The following is a 24,622-nucleotide window of genomic DNA, read 5'->3' on the forward strand; positions in this document are numbered from 1 at the left end:
CTGAGTATGAAAATACTCAAAGAAATCAAAGTCAGCATATAAGATGCTCACATACTCCTGTGAGTCACAGTATAATTCATAGAAGAAAAATCGAGGAATCAAAAAGATTCCTATCAGCAACAGTAAGTGGATTCAGGCAATGTGGTACACGTACACAGTGGAGTACTAGTTAGTAATAATGGAAAATAAAATCATATAATTTTTAGGAAAATGGATGGAACTATAGATGATCATGCTAGGCAAAATAAGTCAGACTCAGAAAGAAAAGTATCACATCTTTTTTCATATACTTTAATTCTAGAAAAAAGAAATACAAGGAAGTAAATTAAAACCACTGTGAGATACCATTCTCTGCCTGTTAAAGTGGGTATTACCATTGCTTTTTAAAAAATGGGTATTATGAAAATGGCAAAGACAATAAATGTTAGCCAGGTAGTAGAGAAAGTTAGTCCTTGTGCACCACTGATGGAAATTTAAAATGGTGCCTCAACTCTGGAAAGCAATACAGAAGTTTCTTACAAAATGAAAAATAAAACTATAATGTGATACAGTATTCACATTTCTGGATATATACACAAATGACATAAAATAATTACCTAGAGGAGAAATCTGAACTCAGAGTTTCAATGTGGCATTTTCACAATATTTAAGATACACAAACCAGTGAAGACAGATTATATTTTATGTAATAAATCTCAATATTTTGACAACTGTACATAAATGTAGAGAGATGTCTTTTTACTCTCCTAATAGTTTTTGTCCTATGCTAACATCCAGAAAAGCAGGAAAGTCAAATAGCTAAATGCTAGTCACTTAAAATTTATTTCATTATAGCTATTAGATACGTACTAACCATCAATAATAATAGGTTTGACCGTAACCGTTTCATGTCTACATATTAACATAATTTGATCATATCTGCCCACCCTTTTTGGAAACTCCTGCAGTGGGTTCCAGTCTCCTGCTCAGGTTACAGTGCATGGCGAGAGAGAAGAGAAAGAGTAAGAGATAAAGAAGAGTTGTGCATAGCAGGAATCTGGGGTGACAAGCTGCTCTCTAGGAACAAAAGGATACAGGCCATCCAGAACCTTGGTATTTATTCATTGAGGTAAATGTTGAGGGGGTTGTGACTGGATGTTCTGGACAAGAGGCAAGCCTGGCAAGACTTGTAACTAGGAAAAAAAAAAACAAAGGAACAGAACATTCATATCTAAGGGAGAGGATCAGCCAGATTCAGGTGATGGTTAACAAGTGTGGTGGTTGATTGTGTCAACTTGAGACAGTTAGAAGCTAACTAAATGGGTTTAGCAATTCTACACCCAAGGATGTAGAAGACTACACATCCTAGGGTGGGTCATCACCTCGAGGTATAAAAGGGGAGGAGGAAGGATGAATCCATTCCATTCTTGGGAGAAGCTCCAGTCTTCGCCTTTGGTTTGGAACTTGCCTCCTGGCTTTTAGTATAGACTCTTCAGCTTTCCAGCATAGACTCTTCAGCCTTTCATCACAGAGCCTTTGGCTTCCTGTCACAGACCCATCAGCCTGCTGGTGTGGACTTGCACAAGACATTAGGGTGAACTCCAGACCTTGGATTGAATCCTTCGGCCTCCAGTGCATAGACACCTCTGCACGCTTCCTCATTGGACTCTGTGACTGACTATCATAGGCCAATCTTGTTATTTCTGTATATCCCGGGTTATATCTCTCTAGTAAAACCCTGACCAATACAACAAGTAACCTGCTTTGTAGCCAATTCTGGAAAGGAAATTTTCTCTGCAGTCATGTAAGCCTCAGCAAAGACAATATCCTGTATTTCAGTTCCATGGTATCACGACTTGTCTCTCTGAACTCAACCATAGATGTTGATAATAAACTATATACATCATTTCCTGCTTGCTTTCATGAAGATATTATGTGCCCATCCTCAGCCAGTCTCACTAATTAAACTGAAAACTGATGTAGGGAAGTCCCCTCTATAAAGCCTACACTACTCTTAAGTAAACATAAGCACACTTGGGTCTTGGGGAGGGTGACATGGTGGTCCTCCATACTCCTTCTTCTCCACTTTTATCCTTTATCCTTGTCACTCTTTTCTCTCACCCCCTTCTGCTTTCAAATATATGTTTTTATTTATTCACCTACATTTGCATTTTCCTTATGATAAGCAATCTAGAGAATCTTTCCACATAACTATTGTCAATTTTCATGTGTTTTTTGAAAATATGTCTGTCATGGCTCTTTGTCTATTTGTAATTAGTTTATTTTATTTCAATTGAGTTGCATAAATTCTTCATATATTGGACATAAGTCCAATAATTGGCAAATGCTTTATTCCATCATTTTGTTCACTATTTCCATTGAGAGGGGGAAACAATTTAGTTTAATGTAGTTTCACTTTTTTTTTCATCTTTGTTACCTGTGATTATGATATTTTAGCCATTGCAAACACTAATATTCAAGAAGATTGTCCCCTATGTTTATTTGAAGATCTTGAGATTTTAGGTTTAAATCTTCAGTTCATTTTGAGTGTATTATATATGGTATGAAATAAGGTCTGAGTTCTTTCTTTTGCATGTTTACTGACAATTTTCCAAGTACCATTCATTGAGGAGACTCTACTCTCTCCATTCCTGGTTCCTCTTCAAAAAGTCGTTGAGTATATAAACATGGAGTAATTTCTGGTTTCTGTCTTCTGTTCCACTGGTCTATATGCTGGTTTTTATGCCTGTACCATACTGTTTAAATATTGTAACTTTGTAATGTAATTTGAAACCAGATAGTCTGACGACTATAGCTATGTTTCTCTTGTCAGTTTTAAAAGCTTTAAAAGCATTTGGATTCTTTTGTAATCCCATATGATTTCTAAGATGTTTTACTATTTTTGAGAACAGTACCATTATAATATTTATAGGGATTTAATAAATCTGAAAATTGATTTAGATAGTGTGGCTATTTTAGTGTTAATTCTAACAAGGAGCATCTTTTCATTTATTTGTATATCAAGTATTTTCATTAATGTTTTATGATTTTCAGTGTTTAGATATTTTATTTTCTTTGACAAAACTTCTGCAAGAATTTTATTTTTGTGATGACATAATTGTGACTAATTTCTTAAATTTTGGGTAGTTTATTGTTAGTATAGAGAAATATAATTGACTTTCCATATGTTAATTTGTACTCTGTAACTCAACTGAGTTAACTTATTCTACTAGTTTTGGGCTGAGCTGTTAGGATTTGTTGTATGTAATATTATCTCATCTGCAAACAAAGACCATTTTCCTTTTTTTTTCCCAGAGTGGATCATTTTTATTATGCTTTTGCTTAATTGCTTTGGTTAGGATTTGTAGTACTATGTTGCATTAAAGTACTAAGCAGGCATTCTTATCTTGCTCCTAATCTTAGAGGGAAACATTTCATTTTATTTTATTATTAAATAAGATCTTAGCTATGTGCTTGTCACATATGACATGCATTATATTGAGATACTTACTTCTCTATATGTAATTTATTGAAAATTTTTACCATGAAAAATATTTGCCAAAGATTTTTCTGCATCAGTTGAGATGATCCTATGCTTTGTGCCTTTATGTAATATAACATATTTCTTTGTGTTGAATTTGCTTATTTTGAAACATTGGATCTCAGGGAAAATATCATTTGACCTTTGTACATACTTCTTTAAATGTGTTACTGAGTTTGATTTTGATTGTGTTATGTGTAGCATTTTTCGTATCTGTCTGTGTTCACTATGGATATTACCCTGCACTTTCCCTTCCTTCCTTCCTTCCTTCCTTCCTTCCTTCCTTCCTTCCTTCCTTCCTTCTTTGCTCTCATGCTCTCTGCCTTCTTTCTTTCTTCTTTTAGACATTGGGATGTTGAACTCAGGGCCTTCATACTGAACTATGCCCTCAACCATTTTTCATTCTTTTGTTCTGATACAGGGTCTTGCTCGGGTGATAAGCTGCCCAAGCTGGGCTCAAATTTGTTATCCTACTGCTCAGTCTTCCAGAGTGCTGGGATTACAGGAATGTGCTACCACATCTACTTGTAATTTTCTTTCTTATGATTTCCTTCTTTATGTTTGATATCAAGGTAATGTTGGACTTACAAAATTAATTTGGAGTATTCTTTTCTCTTCAATATTTTAGAAGACATTTTTAAAAAATTGCTGTTAATTCTTATTAAATGCAAATTAAAATCAATCTGTAAAGCCATCATATTTTAGGGTTTTATGTTTAGAGAGGAATTTTGGTTACTGATTGAATTGTTTACTTCTTATTGTAAATATAAATATTTTCTTTGCTGTGATTATTCAGTCTTGGTAGACCATATATTTCTGAGAGTTTGTTTTTACTAGGTTATTAAATTTGTTCACATATACTTGTTTATAGTAGTCTCTTATGACCCAAAGCATTTCTGTGAGCTTGCTTGTAATATATACTGTTTCATTTATAATTGTATTTATTTGAATCTTGTGGATTTCTTTTTAGTATAGCTAATTATTTGGCAATTTTATTTATTTTCTCAAAAAAACTTCTCTGAGTTTCACTTATATTTTTACTACATATTTAGTCTATTTTATTTATTTCATTTCTGGTATACTATTTCCTTCTTTCTTTAAGCTATAAGCTTAGTTTGTTGTTTTTCTACCTTCTGAGATATAAATTTAGGTTGAGAGCTTTCTTTTTTTCTTCGTGTAGGTATTTATCACTATAAACTTTGAACTGCTTTTGGATCTTTAGTCTGTTTATTGTTGCTGTAACAAAATATTGGACACTATATAAATAAAAACAAGTTTATTTGGTTCATGATTTTGTTGGCTGAAACTTCCCAAACAGCAATGCTCTTGTCAGGCAAAAGATCTGTTAGTGTGTGTCATGGTTTATATCGGTGGCCCCAGGCCTCACGCGCTTGCAGTGTGCATTTGTGATTGGTTAATTGTCTAGCGTTTAGATTGATGGTGTCAGCGCTACACTCACCTACGGGTGAAGCCAGTATACAATGTAATGGCAGGAAGAAGGTCTCTCTCTCTCTCTCTCTCTCTCTCTCTCTCTCTCTCTCTCTCTCTCTTTCTTTTTGTCTCGGAGGTTTCGCTTTGCTGTTTGCAGTCACCATGAACTTCCTTGGAGCCAACAGAGTACGGACTGAAACCTCCAAAACCTGTAAGAAATAAACCTTTCCCTTCCCAACTTTGAGCATCAAGTATTTTGTCTCAGTGACGGGTAAAAAGTAACTAAGACTGTGTGTCATGGTGGAAAGTTGGCAACGGAAGCAAGAATGCGTGTAAGGGAGATAGCTGGAGAAAGCTTCAGGTTTGTTTGATGAAAATGCACTTTTGTGGTAATCTAGTCCTGTAAAAGTGAGAACTCAACTCATATGACTAAAGGCATAAACACACTTAAAGGAGCCAGTACTCTGGAGATGATTACACTGGGTGTCAAGCTGCAATATGAATTTTGTGGTGAATAATCATATTTAGTCATAACATATCCTCTAAGTGTGGTATGTTGCATCTCAGTTTTTTTTGTCTCATGATATATGTTTTGTTTTCATTCTGGTTTCTTCATGAACCCAAAGGTTGCTTAGGGATGTTTAAATTTCCACCTTGGTGAATTTTTCTTTGCTTATGTATTGCTATTTTTATAGTCTTTAACTCAGAAAAGTTATTTATTTATTTATATTTATTTAATATAATTTCAGGCATATTAAACTTTTAAATACTTGTTTTGTGGCCTAATATATCTTGGGCAGTGCTCCACATGTGCTTGAAATGCATATGTACTATGGTGTTGTTGGATGAATTGTTCTATATTTGTCTGTTAAATTCATTCCATCAATAGCATTATTTAAGTTAACTGTCTCTTTATTTATCTTTTGCTGGAATAATATACATGTTGTTGATAATGGGATATTGAAACTTTCAATAATTATTATTATATTGCTATTTAACTTTCCCTGAGGTCTATTACTAGTTTTTTCATAAGTCTAGGTGTTCCAGTGTTATGTGTATATATCTCTTCATGTTTTTAAATCTTTCTTTTTAACTTTATTTCTTTATTATTATATAATAGTTTTCTTTGTTTCTTGTGAATATTTTTGATACAGTCTATTTTGTCTAACTGCTGTGGTCTTTTGGTTATATTTTCATGGGGTAACCTTTTCCATTCCTTTATTTTCAACCTATGTTTGTTATTAAAAATAAAAAGACACTTTTCAGGTGACAAATAGTTGAATCCTCACTTTTAAATCTATATGACACTTTATCTTTTGATTGGAAAATTTAAGGTTATATTTGAAGTAATTGATGAGTACTTACTAGTACTACTTTATTTTTTTTTTTACATTTTAAAATTCCTTTATTTTTTTCTCTCGTTTTCTGATTTGATTTTCTGTAATGGTATAACTTGATTCTTCTCTTCAGATATTTTATGTATGTCCATATTTTTGCTTGTGATTACCATGAAACTTAAATAAAATATACTATAACAATGTATCTTAACATGAAACTTTTTTTTTAGAGTTTGGGGATCAAACGTGCAACCTAGCACTTGCCAGGCAGGACCCTGTGCCACCGAGCTAAGCCCCTGGACCCTTAAACTGATAACTTTAAGTAGGTAAAAAATCCATGTACTTTAATTTCTCTGCTACCTGTATTTTATGTTATTGATGTCATGCTGTACATATTTTTATATTGTGTATCAATTAACGTATTACAGCTATAATTATTTTTTGAGACAGAGTCTCACTATGTAGTTCAGGCTGGCCTCAAACTCACAATGATCCTCCTGCCTCAGCCTTCCAAGTGCTGGAATTACAGGGTGCATCACCATGCCCTGCCAGATATAATTATTTTTAATACCTTTGTCTTCTTACTTTCGTACCAAACTTAAAAGTAATTTATCATATTAAAGTATTAGAGAAAAATGAATTTGAATATGTCATTCTTTTTCTAGGAAATTTATATTGTCATACATTTTTATGTTACTAGTGTTATTTCAATTTGAAGGCTTTTCTTTAGCCTGTCTTTTAAGGCAAGTCTAGCCCGTGGGTTTTAAGACTGGGCCTAGTGGACACATCCCTTAATTTTACTGTAAATTTCTACTTTAGCATTATAGTAGCTGGCTGTTCATCTCAATACCTTTCCTGAAGAATGCATGAAGCAATCTGTATGTTTATTCATTTTGTATGATAATGGCAAAGTGTGCATATGTGCAAAAGTGGCAGAACAGAATTTGTATACTGCTTATGCTCTAATTAGTTTTACATACCCAAGTACTCAGAGGGCCCAATACAACCACACCACACCAAGATTTGTTGAAAAAAAGGTTTAAAAATTTTTTTTTACATAGATGTAGCCCATTTTATTATAATGGCACATGAAAAACCAGATTTGCAAGTTTTCAAGGTCATCAAATTACTTGTGCATGGAGAATGAAGATTACTTGCTTTCATCATAGAAGAGTGGTTTTAGGGGATAGAGTCACAATGATGATGACTTTGACATTGGCCATGTGAGTCAAAGGATCCTGTGATACTGAAATGGACCAAGAATCCAGACACAGGGAATGCAGACCTTCTTGATTTGGACTGCAAAGAAACAGCAATGTGAGTAACATACTTGACTAGTCAAAATGTTGCAACATGGTCACACAATCAAACACAATGATCCAATGTTAGAACTAGGTTTAAAATATAGGGAAGGTCTTGGCAGGGGTAAAAGTCATTGGACAGAATGCCAGCACTGCCATTCAGTGTTGGCAATTATAACAGACAAAATGCTAAAAGATGCTGTGAAATATACAAAGGATGAAATTCAAGTAAAGCATTCTGTATACACCAGTAGCCATATTTAAAAATGTATTTATTATGACACATTGCTGAACTGAAAGCATTCATAGGCCTGCTATACTTAGCACAGATTTTTCACGGGAGGTCCCAGGAATGTAAATGACTTATGGAAAAGTAATGGGTCAAAATATGGCATAAAATTTATTCTCTTTGTAGATGTCAAAACTTATTATACTTTCAATTTAGAAATTTATCCTAGAGCTTAGCCATCAGACTCCTGTTCATGTAGTAATAAACTGAATGATGTACTGAACAGACTTGTTGCTCTCATCTACCAAACTAATTGGGGTGTGACACTGGACAATTGGTGTACTGGTTTCCAACTGCTGTTCTATTTGCTAACAGAGAAGAAGTTGACCAGTGCAGGAACTGTATGCAGGAACAAAGGGAAATACGAAATGAGATGTAATTTCAAAACAGTGAATTGTGTAGCACAATCTTTGGATTTCAGAAAGATATAATATTGACTTTGTATATGGCAAAGAAAAACAAAATGGTACTGCTGATGTCAACATTTCACCATGATGGAAACACTGATAGGGAAATCTCAAAACAAAAATCTGACATTCAAATTTTTAACAACAAAGCTGAAAATGGAGTAGATGTTATTGATGAGTTATGCAGCCAACTGTGCTGTCACTTGAAACACAAAGCGTTGGCCAATGGTTGTGTTTTACTCAATCTTAAACATGTGTGGCATAATCAAAGAAAATGTAGAGTGAGAAATATCATGGAGAAATTTCTGTAGAGGACTGGGACTAGAGCTCATATTAGATCATTTACAGCAGAGGAAAAACAAAAATGTTTCTGCCGAGGAGACTACATAAAAACTTTGCAGAGCACACTGGTGAACTGACAGGTGAACTGGCAGGAGAAGTATCATAACGATCTATGACAAGAGGGAAGAAAAGGTATCAACTGTGCCCTCCAAGAAAGTACAGGAAAAAAAAAACATATATGGTATCAGTGTGAGTGATATTTGTGTACGGAGCACTCAGGTACCATGTGTGAAGACTTCCTTGTATGTGACAGTTGAAGCCAAACTTATTTCTGGGGTAGAATTTTGTTTATTTTTACACTCAGGTTCACATAGGTTTTTATTTTTGATTATTATCTTTTAGGTTTTGTAAGCAGGCAAACGGCTGATGTGAAAATGTTGATATCTACTCATTTCATATTTTATTTTATTGACATCTTATTTCCCTGCTAAGTGCACGTTGCAAAACATAGTGGGAAGCTCCTGATAAGAGAGGAAAAGAAGTGACAAGACTGGGAAGGAAAGGAAAGCTAAGGACATGTGCTGTCAAGATAAGTGAGATAGGTGCGTGGTATTTGCAATTGTTATGTGTGAAGACTGGGATGTGACAGTTGAAGCAATGCTGATTCCTGTGTCAGAGTTCTATTGGTAGTTTCCTTGTAGTTCATATAGGAACTTATTTCTGACGTTACCTTTTAGGTTTTGTAAACAAGTACACAGCTAATGTAAAAATGTTGATACTTATTCTCAGTGCACAATACATACGAATTTAGTAATTTATTTCATTGATATTTTATGCTCTTAGTAAGTGCACACTATATGAACCTACTGAAAAACAGCAAGATTACTGAGATGTCAAGCATGTCTTACAAAAATGCCAGAAGAGCAAAAGACTCGTGCTATCTTTGTAAGTACTGTGTGTGTGGAATGTGCTGCTGTCATGTGTGCAGACTACCTTAGGTGTGATAATTGAAGTAAAGAGTTTTTTGGAGAGTTCTACTGGTATTTTCATTGTAGTTATATAAGGATTTATTTCTGATGTTTTTCTTTTGGACATTGTACATCAAGAACTTAGTTGATGTTGAAAATTTTCATGCTTTTTCATAAACAATGAACGTTAAAACGCAATACTTTATTTTTGTGATTTTTACCTGTTAAGTATTCATTGTTTAATGTAATATAACTTGAGATTAAAATTAACAGTTCATCAATAGAAATAGTGTAAAGAATAAATGTTGGTCCGACAGACTCATGTTTATGTGCCTTGATGACAAAATTACTCTTACAAAGTGATGATAATGGCCAGAAATTTTTTTTTTGGAATACAGTAATATTTATCTGTGCTCCATTTTTATAGGGCAGCTTTTTTTAGCTAAAACTTGTAGATTGTCAGTTTGTGTAGTAGTTATTCAGTTCTTCCCATATGTCATCCTATTCTCTCATGTCCAGCAAACTTTCTGCTAAGAAACCCTCTGATAGTCTTAATAGTTGCTCACTAGAATGTGATAAGACTTTTCTCTTGATATTTTTGAAATTTTCTTATTGCGTTTAGCTTTTGAAAATTTTCTTACCTTATGTCTTGATAATACTTCTTCATGTTTACTCTATTTGGGAATTATTTGACTTTATTTATCTGATTATTCACCTATTGAGATGTGGAAATTTTTCTATCATTCCCTTAAATAATTTTCACTATTTCTCCCCCTTTCTCTGTTTTGATTGTATAAGAGTGTGTGTGTGTGTGTGTGTGTGTGTGTGTGTGTGTGTGTGTGTATGTGTATGTGTATGTGTGTTTGGTGAATCTGATGGTGTTCCAAAAATTCAGTAGGTTTTTTGTTTTTTCATTTTAATTTGCTTTTGCTCCTCTGAGTGGGCAATTTTCTTGTCTTTTTTTTTTTGATCCCTCTGATTCTCTCTTCTATTTGAGCTTTCTGGTGAACCTTTTTATGAAATGTTTGAGTTTACTCATTGTTTTCTTCAGTTTCAGGATCGTTTGGTTCTATTCTATGATTGGTTTTTCTCATTTTATTGAATTTTTGATTTTGTTCATTTTTTAATTCATTTGTTTATCTATGTTCTGTTGCATCTCTTGAGCTTCTTTAAGACATTTTAAATTCTATTTTAGACATTTCATAGGTCTCTACTTCTTTTGAGTTGGTTACTAATACTTTATTGTTTTGGTGATATCATGTTTTCCTGCTTACTTACAATTCTTGCTGCATTGTGTTATCTGTGTGAACTTTTCTAGATTGCCTTTTTTGGTAGCAAATACTCTTATAGTCATGCTAGCTAGATATTATTCTTGGTGAGCAAATTGGTAGACTCAGTAGGTAGATTTGCAGCTGGAATCTTCAGGCAAGCTGGCCTTGATCCTGAATGATTGTGGTTGTAGATTAAAAAATGTTGGTCAACTTAACACTAGCTAAATTGGATCAGTACGATGCTGAGTGTAGATGGCCCACTGGAGAAAATTTGCCATCATAAAAAAGAGACACGGAGAGGAAGAGTGTAGCATTCAGGGTTCTCCTAAGTGTTGCTGTTGTTTGGAGCCATTGGTTCTCCTGGAGGAGCCTGTCATGGCTAGCTTCCCTGATATGAATTTGGCCATTATCATCAGAGGAGCTCAGGACCTAGTTGCTGAAAACGACTGTGGTTCACTTTGAGGGAGTTCTGGTCCTTATTTTGAACACCACTTCCTGGCTCTGGAGGGGAATATATGTGATGTTCAGTCTCTAGCAGAAGCTTGTCATACTGGCTTTCTGAAATGAACTAGACTTTCTCAAGGTCAGAGGAGCTCAAGAACTCATCATCTCTGAGAATGGCTATGGTACTTTTTGAGGGAACCCTGGTCCTTATTTTGATCATTGCTTCTTGTTTCTAGTGTAGAACCCTCCAATTACTGGCATAGACTTTCTAGATTCCACTGCTGATTGTTGGACCGTCTCAGTGTAGATCTATGAAACAGGCTTGCCTGAGTCATTGTTGTGGGCTCTAGGCCTCCAGCTTGACTCGTGGGAGGCATTGTCTGGTCTGTAGGTCTTCACTTCACTAACGCAGGACATTTCTGTGAGATCCAGGCCCTCGGCTGCATCTCCTTGGGTCTTTAGTATGTGGATAGATTTCCTGTATTTCCTTGTATTTAACTCTAGGTGATCATTCTAAATAAACTGTAAATTCTGTGTCCTGTATATAATTGTTCTCCTTGCAACCTCTGACTACAACACAGTACCTGGGTCCAGAGTAGCTAGCCTGATGTCTGCAACTCCATGAGTGGCCTGAAATTTAAGTATGTGTAGGCAGACCTGATGTCTTAATCTTTTAACAGGCCCAGAGCCTAGGTAAATGAGGGCCTACCTGATTCTGGAGCTAAAATTACCCTGGTCTGTGAGGGTCACCATTGTATGGAGATAGGTCTGGTTACACCAAGGACCAGTTTGCCATCAGGGTAGATCTGGAGTCTGGAACTGTGTGGGATGACCTGTGGCAGAAACCATTTTTTTTTTTTTTTTTTTTTTTTTTTTTTTTTTTTTTTTTTGCCTAGTGCTACGGTGAGCCTGACTGATAGTTCATAGTGACTTGCCTGGAGCCTTGGGACGCAGGTATTGATCTTGAGCTGAGGTGTACCTGCACTTGATTCTCTAAGAATTGGCCTGAAGTTGAGATTATTAAGATGTTTCTTAGCACTGAGTTGGGCCTGGAGCCTAGGCCTGTTGAACATGATCTGGCTCTGGGATTCATGGGAGCAGACTTGGTGTTGAGACCAATGATATGAGACATATTTAAGGCACTGTGTCTTTCTGTGCTGTACTTTCCCACATGGCACATGTCTTTCGTGCTATGCTGTGCAGGCTTGCAGGAAACATATCATAATTAACTTGAAATTGTCCTTCTTACTCTCTTTAATATATTTTGTTTTAAAATTTATTTGCTGCATTTAGATATTATACTATCTTACATGGAAACTTTGTGAAGATATTTTTGATATGTATGGTCTTTGAAGTATCTTTGAGGGATCCAGCACTAGAAACTTCTACTTTACCATCTTGTTTATAACACTTTTCATTTTATTAAAAGGGTTAAATAACATGTAGATTGGTTTTGAGATCTAAAAGTCAAATTCTAGTAATTCTTTGAAATGAATGCTTAGCAGTGGGGATTTATAAGATTACAAGAATTAAATGGAAAATCCCTATTGAAATAATTGAATTAAAGACAAATATGCATAATGTCACAGCAGTAAAATGTGAGGCCTAAAAGTATGCACATTTTGACCTTTTTCTGTTCGTTTTGGCCTTCAACCCTGAAACCTATTAGGTGAGGAATTTTGTACACTTTGATAAACTAAGATAGAATTTAATTTTAAATTGCTTTGATCTTTAGTCTCTATGAATTCAAGAAGAAAGTTGTCTTAAACGTTTGTGACATGGTGTTGATGCAAAATAAGACTGTGGAGCCATCCACAGGTAGATACATAGGATAAGTAGTTGGTGGCTGTGAGCATAAATTATTTTTGTGAGGAAGAATCTCTTCTATGTTTTTGCATTTAAGGGATCCAGTGTTTTATTTTCTTTTAAATTTTAATTAATATTTAATTTCATACTTTTAAAAAGCATTAAATATGATACCAATCCCATTGCTGATTGGTACACATGTGTGTAGGTACATGATCATGTACACATAGAAGTGTGACCAGAAAAATACAGATTTAATGCAATTCCAATTAGAATACCAACAGAATTCGTCATAGAACTAGAAGAAACAATACTAAAATTCATAGGGGACCAACAGAGACCCAGGACAGTAAAAGCAACTCTGGGTATCCAGAGCAAAGCAGGAAGCATTACAATCCTAAATTTTAAGTAATACTGCAATAATAGAAACAGAATGGTACTTGCACAAAAACAGACATGTGGATCTCTGAAACATAATAAAGGGTGAGGAATTAATCATGACTAGCTATCTGATTTTGACAAAGGGGTCAAAAACATGCACTGGAGGGAAGATAGCTTCTTTAATAAATTATGCTGAAAAAATTGGATATGCAAATACAGATTGAATCTAAACACATATATCTTACTATTTACTAATATATAATCAAAATGTATCTAAAAGTTAAAACAGTAGCAATTTTCTGAAAGATAAAATAGATAAAACTCTTGAAGTTCTACACATAGGAAAGGACTTTCTAAAGTCTAATTACATGAGAAATAGCATTAAGAATAAGCAAAGAGAGTCATATGAAATTAAAAATGTTATGCATAGTAAAGAAAACAACTAGGAAAATGAAAAAAAAAACTTTCTAACTACTCCTGGGATGGAGGACTAATATCTAGAATATATAAAGAACTCAAAAAATAGACCATCCAAAATAAAACACCTGATAAAAATGGGCAACTGAAACAAATATACAATTCTTAGAAGAAATATAAATGGCCAAAAATACATTAAAAACACCCAGCATCTCTAGTTATTAGAGAAGTAAAAACCTCAAAGATTCCATTTTACCCTAGAAAGTAAGGCTATCATCAAGCAAATACTAACAAATGATGGCAAGATTGGGGGGGAAAAGGAAGCCTTGAACATTGTTGCTAGGAATGTAAACTAGTGCAACCATTATGGACATCAGAATGGAGATTCCTCTGGAAACCAAAACTAAAACCTCTATTTGACCCAGCCATTGCCCTTCTTGGTAATTTTATGAATGAGTTAAAGACATCATATTTCAGTGATACGTGCATACCTATGTTTATAACAGCAGAATTCTTAATAGCTGTCTTAGTGACTTTTCTCATTCCTGAGACAAAATACTCAACACCCTCAAGTTAAAGGAGGAAAGATTTATTTCAATTCACAGTTTATAGATGTTTCAGTCCATAGTTAGATGGTTCCAAGACATGGCAGAGGGGCATAGCAGATGAAAAACAGACCACGGCAGGGCAGGCAAGATAAAGCAGGTGGCAATTGATGTAGGCCTCCCTTTGCCACTTATTTTGCCCAGATTGCAAAAATTTTGGGTGGTTCCCAGAGTGGACCTTCCCATCATCTACATGCAGAATTCTGTTAGCTCAGTAAGTGGACTAATTTAGTACTTTACAGTCTTAATCCCAGTATCACACACCCATGATTCAACTGCCTCCCCAAAGCCTCACTTATGAGCATTGGAGACTTTGGGGAATCTCTACATAAAAGCAATAACAGTAGCTAAATCTTAGAAGTGGACTACATGCCCATCAACAGATGACTGGATAAAAAATGTAATATGGAGCATTACTCTTACATAAAGAATGACAGTGTATGGCTGGGGATTTAATTCAGTGGTGTAAGTGCCTGCCTGCCAAGCACAAAGTCAAGAGTTCAATCCTCAGTACCAAAAAAGAAAGAATGACAATCTTGAGTCGTTTTCAGGGGAATGGATGCATCTTTTTTTCTTTTTTTTTTATTTAGAGAGAAAGAAAAAATAGAGAAAAGAAAAAAGGGTAGAAATAGTACAGAATTACAGTAAGAAATCACCAGTTGACAAGTTACATATTGTCATCTTAGAAATAGTTGTTCAGGTTACAAAATTAAAGTATGTAAAGTGACATTCAAATAGTGACAATGCCAACAGTTCTGCCCAATAATCCAACAAAAACTTAGTAATATGGTTATCAGTCCTACACACTTGTTTTTTTATCTTAAAGAGGGTGAGATTAAACATATCAAAACAGAACAAAACAGTTCAAAAAGAAACAATTTAAAGAAATACAGATTTCAAAGCAAGTCCACTGGAGATCTTCACTGTCTATCTTATTGTCTCTAGTTTTCTTCCAAATAGTTGTCCCTATCTTCATAGTAGCTGTCCTTATCTTTACATATGCTGAAATTGAACTTAAGCATCTTGAGGCCATAATGTTAAGTGAAAGAAATCAGATGCATAAGCTTAAATATCACATGGACTCTCTTATATAAGAAACCCAAGTCGTCAATAAAGTAAATAATAAAAGATAAGTAATTAGAAATCGGGATATGGGTCTTTCCCAATTGAGAAACGAATCAAGAGAAGGAGGGTGAGGGGAAGGAAGGGAAAGTAAAAGGAGTAAATATATTTTATGTACACATAACAACTCCCCATGAAAGAGTCATTGTGTACTGCAAGCATGGACATAAGAATCAAACATGATTAATAGCAGACTTATGGACATTAATCCCTCTCACTTCAAATATACTCATTCCATCTTTCCTACCACTTTCTGAAACAGTTTTGTCCTCTTTCATGAAGGTCTTTAGGTATGCTGTTGTGGCTGCCTGACTATCCTGAATTGATTCAAAACTTTTACCTTTCGTAGTCACTTTTACTTTGGTGAAGAGTCAGAAATCATATGGTGTCAATTCTGGTGAATAAAGTAGATAAGGTGACACTGTCTTGTTCTTATGAGTCTGCCTTTTCATTTGGTGGCACTTAGCAACAACACTGACCATATTTTTGGGCACAACTCATAAAAACACTTACAAAAGAGGACTTTCAAGACCGCTTCACAAAGTGACAAATACAGTGGATTAAACTGATTTTTAATACAGAGGGGGTATTTTGAAGGTTAATGATAATGTATCCTTTACTGTGGTAAATTATTTTTCTTGAGGCAGGGTCTCGGTGTGTAGTGCAGTCTGGCCTTGAACTCATTCATGCAGCCCGAGTTTGGCTTCAAACTCACAGCAATCCTCCTGCCTCAGCCTGCCGAGTGCTGGGATTACAGGTGTGTACCACCATGCCCGGCTAATTGTGGTAAATTTTTATATTTAAGTATACATCATATTTCATGACGAACCCTTGTATACAATGACATAACTGTCATTATTTCACAAAACTGTCTTGAAATTTGTTTTTTCTTTACTTTTGAAAATATCTGGGGAAAGTATTTATATTGTTGCATATGTGTGTAGTTTATTTGTTACTCTTTTATGAGCAGATACTTTTGTCTTTTTCAAATTTTTTCTACTAGAAATTGAACTATGGTTGATAGTATTTTATATGGCTCTTTAAGCCTAGATGCAAATGGAGCTATGTGAGCTATGCAGAGGGCAGTATATTTTGTCTGCAAAAGCAATTACAATTTTGCAAACTGTTTTCAGGACAAAATACTCCACATCACTTTTTCCGTATCCCGGACAAATCTTAAAATAATTAATAATTTTTAATAATTTTCATTTTTGCAAATCTTAATAAGTAATAAATAATAGTTCTTAGTTTGGATGATCATTTTCCTTATTGCTAGAGAGTTGATAATTTCTTAATCAATTTATTCATCCTTTGTACTTCTATTTCTATCAGTTACTTAAGCAAACCAGTTTCCTATTTTTTAATGGGTTTTCTTTTACATCGTTGATTTGTAGGAGTTCTTTATTTATTAGTAGGTAAGTGGCCTTTTGAATATCTGCTCCCAATGTGTTCCTTGCTTATAACTTTGTCATACTTATTTTGTATGCCTTTTTTGATTTTAGTGTCAATAATAAATTTAATGTTCTTCCTTATGCTCTTTTCTTTATGGATATGATGTGCATATAGTATGGTATTCCACTTGTTACTGGGTAGGTATTTTGTAGATATGTAACCCTGCCCCGCCAATTGGTTCTGTTTCTCTGGAGAACCATGATTGATATACCACTCATGTAATCACACATTTATTTCTGCAGTGTTTTAAATGGGGAAAGAGGAAGGGATGTAAAAAGAATTAGGATGTGTTATGCATAGGCACCAACTCCCTATGATGCAAATGTACTGCCAGCATATATTAATGAAAAAATAGTCCTATAATAACAAATTTAGATTGTAAGTCCCACTTGACCCAGCCATTCCACTTTTAGGTATATTCCCAGAAGGACTGAAAGCATCATACCACAGTGATATATGTGCACCTATGTTTATAGCAGCACAATTTGTAATAGCCAGATCTTGGAAACAACCTAAGTGCCCATCAACCGAGGAATGGATAAAAAAGATGTGGTATTTTTATACAATGGAGTACTTCTCAGCTATTAAGAATGATATTTGAGATATTTATAAGTAAATGGATGCAATGCGAGACCATACTCTTAAGTGAAATAAATCAAACTCACATGTATAAATATCTTGTAGTCTCCCTAGTGTAAGAAATGGTAAGAGTACATAAGATACAAAATACTCAATAAATACAGTGAAAGGATAAGAATCTGCTTAAAGAGGAAAAACAATATTCCAGGGAAAATGAGGAAAAAGAAAAAGGAAAGGAAAAGAGAAAATATCTAAAATAATGTAAACATATTTAGGATAGCTAAGATGATTGTGCTACAAATACTTTAAGTTCTTGGAACAAAAAGTTAGCATGCATAGGATTGGAACAACTGTGAGTATTATTGTATGGTAATTTGAGGAACTCTTGAAGATCATTATGTAAAACAACAACCTCAGTTATGCTCCTACCACCTTGTTTGGAAGACCTAAAAAAATAAATTTAGTTATTATAAAGCAAAAACAGTATCTCAAACCTCTATCTCAAGATTCTCATACGTTGTCTTTTAGTATTGTTACAGATTATTATTAATTTTAATTTTAAAAATTAATACATGTTTGCAGTTTATTCATTTGGGAAATTGATACATATAAATATTGCATCTTGATCTTTGTTTTCCCTTCCCTTTCTCTCCGTCAGTCAGGGTGTATTTGAATTATGTACATGTGTAGGTGTGTTTACATAACTGTATATCTGTCTACTTGAGGTAAGCGAGGTTAATGCTTTCTTTCTGGAGTTTTTCATATGGTAAATTCCAGACTACACAAGATATTTTTTTTTATTTCCTTTTCCAAATCTCTTCTTCCTAACACCTGGATCCTCCATCCCAAAACCTTTGTTTATAATCTGGTTTATGTATCACATATGCTAGATTTTCATTCAATATTTTCACTTGATCGATATTCAGAATTATTATTTTCAGGGACTCCACTGATGTGCAAGTTTTTTCTTCTTCTCACGGGCATAGAAGGATTATAAAACTATCCAGTGTCATAACAAGTAAAAAGTCAAGGTTGTTCTTTCAAATCTATCTTGAAAGGAAGGAAAATAGTACTCCCTTACTGCATGCAACTTATTGTACAAGGTATCTACACTTTATTTGAACAATCTCAACTTCCCTATGAGATAGATTATGCCATTTTATGCATAAGAGAACAGAGTAATTAAAGAAGTTGACTAAGGCTGCATGACTGATAAATCAGAGACTCTTGAGAAACAAAACCAATAGACAAAGTTACATATATAGAAAATATCTGTCCAGCAAAACTTAGATTAGAATGCAGGGTGGGTACCATAGCCAAACCAAAACGACATAAAATTAGCCAATACAAGTGTTAAATGAGTAAAAATGAAATGTGAACTCTTCTGTGAGTGACCCTAAGTCCTCCATTTGTAACCACAATGATGTTTATCTACTTCCCTCTACTTGTGTTTTTACTTTACACATAGAGATATCACTATTTTCCTATTTCTGTATGATCTATCTATTTATCTTTCTATCATCTATTTATCATCATATATCTATCATCATTCGTAGATAAATCAGTACAATCCGCTTTTTAAATAATTGATTTCTTGGCTTCCTATAATCTATCTGCTCTGAGATTCAGCATATTTGCTTTAGGATCTCTGCTGTTCAAGCTGATTGCCTGTTTGATTTCATGTACAACTGAACGTCAATAACCTTGAAATTATTTTCTCTTCCACTGTCCTACTTATCCTTCCTTATAGAAATATCTTCCTATCCATTTCTCAAATACCATGAAAAGAAAAACAACAGTAGCAGCAACAACAAAAAGAACCTGTTGAGATCCTCTATTTTAGATACCTGAATTTTCTTGACTCTGTACTCTAAGATACAAGCCTTCCTAAAGCATCTCACTTTTCTAACACAAAACCCCAAGGGTGTCAAGGACATCTTGGAAATCAGTGATCACTGTCCAAGATTAGTTTTATCAAGCAGGAGGCTGGGCAGGATCTTTATTGACCTCAGTCTTTTACCTGAAGTGTTGTTGGTTACTAATGCAGTTTTCAGTAAACCTCCAACAGAAGCTTAACTTGTTATACCATTTTTGTATAAAATATTAACAAAAAGGAAGACAGTTTAATCAGATGAATAATTAGTTGAATTACTATTAATTCAGATTTGATGGTATTGTTTCTAATGTAGCAGTCATCCTGGTGCTATCTTATTTAATTTCTACAAAAATATTGTTTAACAGTGAATTAAAATAAATGACAAAGAATTCTATTGCCATTTACTGATTCTTATGAATTAGCTAGAATATAAATAGCCAGGTGTGGTGGCACACACCTGTAATTCCAACACTCAGGAGGCTGAGTCAGTAAGATTGATGTGCGTTCAAGGTCAACCTGAACTAATAGTGAGACCTTTAGAATGTACATAAAAATAGTGATTAAGTTAAGATTTCTGCTTACCAGAAATTGTCCTTTGCTCTACAATATTTAGGGACCAAACAATATTTAGTGTTGAATTTTAAGAAATCAGTGAGGAATGTAACACACTTAAATCTTTGTTTAGCTTTTCTAGTTGATTCTTTTTCCTGGTAATTGAAGTGAGATCACTGAATTCATGTACAGGGTGATCAAGTATTAACAGCAAACATTTTAACTGAAAAGTTTAATACAGCAAAAGACATAGTGTCATTAGCCCCAGTGAAAATACTCCCTCTTGCTTTGCACACACCTATTGCATTGTTTTTAGCACTCTCTAAAGCAGTGATGGAAGTTCTTCTTCGTAAGTATCTTTATGAAAAAATATAAATACTGCTACCAAGCTTTATCCGATGGAAAGACCTGTTCATAAAAACACTATACTGTCTCCTCATCCACCTTATTCGCTGTGTCTGAAACTTTGCTGCTTCTAGATGTTTCCAAAAATCAAAATGATAATGAATGATAAATGTTTTGACTGGATTCAGAGTATCGAGGTAGCCATGACAATACAATTAAAGACTTTCATGAAATATTTCTAGAACTGCTTCAGAAAGTGTCAATAATGATGAAATATGTGTTGTCAAAGTGTGTGTGTGTGTAGGGGGGTATTTTGAGGAAGACTAATGACAAATCATAATTTTTTAAAAAAAGTAAACGTTCACCTTATTTTTTGATCACTCCTTATATACTTATATTTAACAAATGATGAAGAAATGTGTCCTTTACAGGACAGAGGAAATAATATCTTCCCAAAGACCAAATTTGGAGACTTTAAATGTAGAGACTTTGCTCTTATTCCTGGTTTTAAAGGACATTTCCTAGAAACATTCCTGGAGTAAGTCTGACCCACAGGATCATCCACATCTGTAAATTATTTCAGTACTTGCCTTGCTTTGACATATTGTCTAGTCATAGGAACTGGATTATAATTCATTTATTTAACAAGTATGTATTGAATTACCATGTGTCACACACTGTTCTAAGAATTTGGTGATAAACCAGTGAATAGTACAATCTTTGTCTCTGTACCAGTTAACTTCACATAAGTTAAGCTTATACTGGTTTTCTTTCTAATACTGATGCTTCAACTTCAAAACAGCTGACATACTGAGCTCTAGATTTTTTTCTTACTTTGTCTCTAAAGATCCACCTGATCCTTAGATGTAGCAGAGTCAGAGAAAATGGGTTTCGATCCCTTACACTGCAGAAAGGGGACCTGTGCTCTGTACTTTGTTATTCTAATATAGGCTTCCTATTTGGCCAGCACTGACACTTAAGTGACTCCTGTCTTGTAGACAAATATCTATGAGATAGCCACCCAGCCACTGGGTGGATGGCTTTTAGGTTTATAGGGGCCTCCCAACTGATTAACTCACAGGCCTGCAAGGCTACATATACAGTCTCTCATTCTTTCTCTATGAAGGAATAACAGACCCCCATCTCCTGTAACTGTGACTAAAATTCTGAAGACATGTATAGTTGTTTTATATTCTGCCACAATACTCAACCAAAGCCCTAAGTGGTTACACAAACATCTAAGTCATTAGGTCCCAGCAGTCGGTCACCTGCAGTGCTTGTGCCTATTGCAAGGCCTGCTTTTCCACCCCAAATGCTTGCTTGATAGCTTCTACTCTGTCTGCCGGTGTGGCATCTTTTGTCTTATTTCAGGCTATATTCTTTTAAATCTGGTGGTACATAAGTTTAAGAGCTTGGCAAAATGGGGAATGAAAACTCTCCACTACCCTGAATCTCCTAAGAGAGTCTATAACTAACTGTTTCACGGTGGTATAGTGAAACTCTGTTTCACTCTAGCCATTTCTGCCACCCAGCCTTTAGCTTGTTTTCACCTTTAGATCTAGCTATTGCTGCTTGCTGATTGCGAGTTTCAGGTACCTCAGCAGCCTTGACCATGCCTTATCCCATGAATAAGACTCTGTGCTATTGGCTCTGTTCCACCCAACAGACAACTCTCAAAAACTTGACAGAGAGCCGAAGTCCCCAGACCTTGGCTTCAACAATGGCTAATCTACATACTGCTAGATGCTGACAGAAAGCACAAGCAGTGTGCTTCAGACCTGTAAAAGAATCAGAGGTTAACATAATATCACCAACATAATGAAATAACTGATAATCCACTGGGGCCAATTGTGCAACCAAGACTTTGGTCCTTAGTTCATGGCATATTCATAGTAGGGCTGTGCAAGGAACCTGGTGGCAGCAAGGTGATTGTCCATTGTCTTCTTTTCTCATGTGAAGGTGAACTATTCTTGACTCCCAACAGCTATATCTATAGAGAACATTGTTGTTTGTAATCACAGCCTCTGGAGGGTGCTAGGGTATGGTGAGGTACCAGAGAGATGTGCCCTGTATAGACTTGAGGAGGCAGATAACCTATACCCAGAGCCAGAGTTGCTGGTTTCACTTTGATGGTACATCTCTTATAGCCATCTATGTAGGCTGCCTTACCCAAGAATGTATCAGGAGTGCCACATTCTGTTCCAGTGTGTCTCACTATGCAACCATGGAAGCACCAAGGATAAAAAATTACTCAAAGTGCAAGTTCATCTTAAACTAAAGAGGTCCAGAGGAGAGGTCTCTGCTTCACTGAGACTCATTAGTGTGAGAAAATCTCAGGAAAATAACACTGATCTGAGAAACCTCTGGCCTTTTATTTGTAACCCCAGTGTATGAGAAAAGTGCAGAGGATCTTTTGTATAGCAGTTTTCTTCAGAGGAAAGGGAAGGAACAGGATGGTCTATTAAACAAGCTGATTTGTGGCATGAAAAACAAAATGATCAGAGCAAATCTTTCTATGAGGAACTTTGCTTCTAATTGTAATTGACTGTTGCCCTTGAAATCTGCTCTAATCCTTAACCATGAATTCCAGGAGCCCTGTGCTGTTGCTCCGGGGGTCCCTTCATCTTTGCACTCACGTTAATCACTCTCTCAGTGACAGTCTCAATGTCCGCTAGTGTGAGCATGTACTGCACATTGTGGATCTCCAGTGAATAGCAAGCATAACCTGAAGCTCCTGCTTCTCTGGCATTCCCCTTAACAGGGCACTTTGGTGTTTCCCCTATCAAAAATTGTGGCATTCTCCACAGTGACCATATAGACTTGAAGGTTTACAGCCTGGGTGTGTAATGCTTGCTTCCCCTGGAAAATCTTTCCCCTTTTTGGAACTGTTGATCAGGGTGTGTAAACAGCATATCATTTGGCTGTTTTCAGTCTGCTTGGCTCTTACTTCTTCATGGTCTGAATTCCTTGCTATTTCCTGTACCACTCAGCATCTCCCCCAACTGGACTCTAGCCATTTCTGCCACCCAGCCTTGAGTTTGTTTTCACCTTTAGATCTAGCTCTTGCTGCTTGCTGATTGCTAGTTTCAGGTACCTCAGCAGCCTTGACCATGCCTCTTCCAAACCCTACTGGCTACTACCCTTATTGTCTCCATCAGGCAGTGACTGACCCATGTTCAGCCTCTGTATGATGTGTATCAGTTCTGTGTACTCATGGTCTCTGGTTGGGGTCTCTCCAGTATGTCTGTGCTGTTGTTGCCATAAGCCAGGTTTCTTTGGCACTGAGAGCTGTGTAACTCAGTCATCTGGGTAGGATCTATCACCTGTTGCTTTCCTTTTAGTGGCCTGCCCTGTGCCCTTGGCCTCATTCTAGATCTAACTTGGACTTGGGTTTAGATTCTGCTTCAAGCTCCAGTGTGTACTCCATAATCAGGCCTGAAGCCCCGGGAGCTTCAGGCTCTGGTTCCATCCTGGCTCCATCGCTACTCTTAAACCTTCATGGTCTTGCTAGATTGTAGTTTGCTGCTTAATTGTCTGCATTATCCCTGGATGGGAGAAGCTGAGTCTCTTCAGTCTCAGAGCTGTCTGTGACAGTGAGCTCTGCTGTCTAGTCAGTATGCATTGTTTCGAGAAACAATTTATAATTTACAAGCATCATGTACCCCTTCTTTTAACTCTTTGTTGAGCCACATTGTGTTTTAACTCTTTGCTGCAGATATCTCCTTTTAATGAAGCTTTTGCCTTGGTTCAGGTTGCAATGATTCATTTAACATTTAGGCAGCCTGAAGAAGAAACACAGTCATGGAAATGTCTGAATATGCCCTTTCTTTCAGGTGCCACGCAGCTATGTGCACTCAGGGCAGTCCTTAGGCCCCTAGCCTGTCCATTTTGACAACAATCCTTGGCCACGTAGTCGCCCACCATCCCTCGTGGCAGCCTATACGCTTATACCAAAATGCACAATTGTGGCCATGTGCCAGTAACAGCCTCAGCTGTGTAATTTGTCAAAACCAGCTGACATCATCGCTGGGAATGGCAGTTATTTACACTGAGACCAGTGAGGTACACCTGCCCTGTAATCTTGCTGACTCGAACTTAGCTTCCACCAGAAATCACTCCCAACCCAGCCAGAATCAAAATGTAGCTATCTTAAGCTTCAGTTTTCTATACAGACCCAAGGGGATGATAATATCTTGAGTTCTGGAAGGACATGAATTTTGATGTTACTTTTCTGGGT

The 24,622-nt window shown here is 35.7% G+C and overlaps 1 long non-coding RNA gene across 1 annotated transcript in view; it reads left to right on the forward strand.

The window, feature by feature from the left end:
* The window catches only part of LOC134475370 (uncharacterized), a 287,729-nt gene that overhangs the window by 69,524 nt on the left and 193,583 nt on the right, over positions 1-24,622 (forward strand). The gene's annotated exons all lie outside the window — the stretch shown is intronic.

This window comes from Cavia porcellus, unplaced genomic scaffold (assembly GCF_034190915.1).
Source record: "Cavia porcellus strain 051 isolate PalLab524CR breed Dunkin Hartley unplaced genomic scaffold, mCavPor4.1 scaffold_3, whole genome shotgun sequence".
Taxonomy (NCBI): domain Eukaryota; kingdom Metazoa; phylum Chordata; class Mammalia; order Rodentia; family Caviidae; genus Cavia; species Cavia porcellus.